The following is a 1,643-nucleotide window of genomic DNA, read 5'->3' as shown; positions in this document are numbered from 1 at the left end:
CCCCAAAGACTCAACACCAAAAACACAAACAATCCAATTTAAAAATAGCAAAGGACCTGAATAGATACTTCTCCAAAGAGGACCGCAGATGGCCAAAAGACATGAAAAGATTCTCAATGAAACTAATCAGAGAAATGCAAATTAAAGCCACAATAAGATATCACCTCACATCTGTCAAAATGGCTATCATTGATAAATCAACAAACAAGTGTTGGTGAGAATGTGGAGAAAATGAAACCCTTGTGCAATGTTGGTAGGAATGCAGATTTGTGCAGCCACTATGGGAAAAAATATGGAGAATTCTCCAACAATTAAAAATGGAACTGCCTTATGACCCAGTGATTCCACTTCTGGGTATATACACTAAGAAACCCATAACACTAATTTCAATGTTCATTGCAGTGTTATTTGCAATAGCCAAGCTATGGAAGCAACCTACTGTCCATCAATAGATGACAAAAAAGTGGTGGTATGTATATATAGTGAAATAATACTCGGCCATAAAAATAGTGAAATATTTCCATTTAGGACAGCATTGATGGAACTAGAAGGTATTATGCCAAGTGAAATAAGCCAAACAGTGAAAGACAAATATCATATAATTTCACTTATGTGTGGAATCGGAAGAACAATAAAAACAAACAAATAAAACAGAAACAGACTCAAACATACTAAGCCATAAGGAGGGGGGGGGGTGTTGGGGAACTGGATGAAAAAGATGAAGGGATTGAGAAGTACAGGTGGTAGTTACGAAATAATCATGGGGATGTGAAGTAGAGTATAGAAAATATAATCAATAGTAATTTAATATGTGGTGCCAGGTAGCTACTGGAATTATTGTGTGTGGGGGGGACACTTTGTAAAGTATATGACTGTACACCTGAAAGTAATACAAAATAATATTGAATGTAAACTGTAATTGAATAAATAAAATTAAATTTTAAAAAATAGCAGGAAAAAGGAGCAAGAGGAGATGGAGAGACCAGGCCACACCACAAAAGATTTCTTGGGGGAAGGAAAGGGATTGTTTGGAGCATGGATAAATTTGAGCACAAACCGAATGAATCATCTTTGTGAGATTGATGAGTTTCTCTACATAGGTTCCCAATGTGAGAGATGAATTATGTCAGGTGTTTATATGAAAAGAAATCGAACTTACATACATGCATAATGCTTGCCTTTGAGTTCATTCTTTTATGGACTACTACAGGGTTGTTTTTCAATGAGGACAGAAGAAGGAGAATCCAATTTAAATTACAGAGATTTAGGCCACTCCCAAGGGGACAACTTCTTGTACTGTTAAGAGACACTGGGGGACTACTGAGATGGGTTTTGAAAGATCCATTCCCCTGAGAGCTCTAAGAATAGGATCAAAGCAGGCCTAGCCCAATCTGCCACTCCTTGATTACGCTGAGCAGAGGTTTCTTTTCCAGAAGGCAGTGGGCTAGATTCGAAGACCTTTCATTCCCTGGCAGCGCCTTAGTGTCTGTGTGCTGTGCTGGGAGGAGCTGGTGGACAGAGGGCGAAGGGACCCAGCAGAACGAACTGTGAGTGTCGCGGTCCCTTTAAGTGAGGCATGGGCGGTGGCAGCAGCGGCAGCGGTGGCGGCGGCAGGGGCAGTGGTAGAGCGCGCTCAGCCAGCT

This window comes from Myotis davidii, unplaced genomic scaffold (genome assembly GCF_000327345.1).
Source record: "Myotis davidii unplaced genomic scaffold, ASM32734v1 scaffold1465, whole genome shotgun sequence".
NCBI lineage: Eukaryota > Metazoa > Chordata > Mammalia > Chiroptera > Vespertilionidae > Myotis > Myotis davidii.
The sequence above is the reverse complement of the archived record's forward strand: the minus strand, read 5'-3'. Positions refer to the sequence as shown.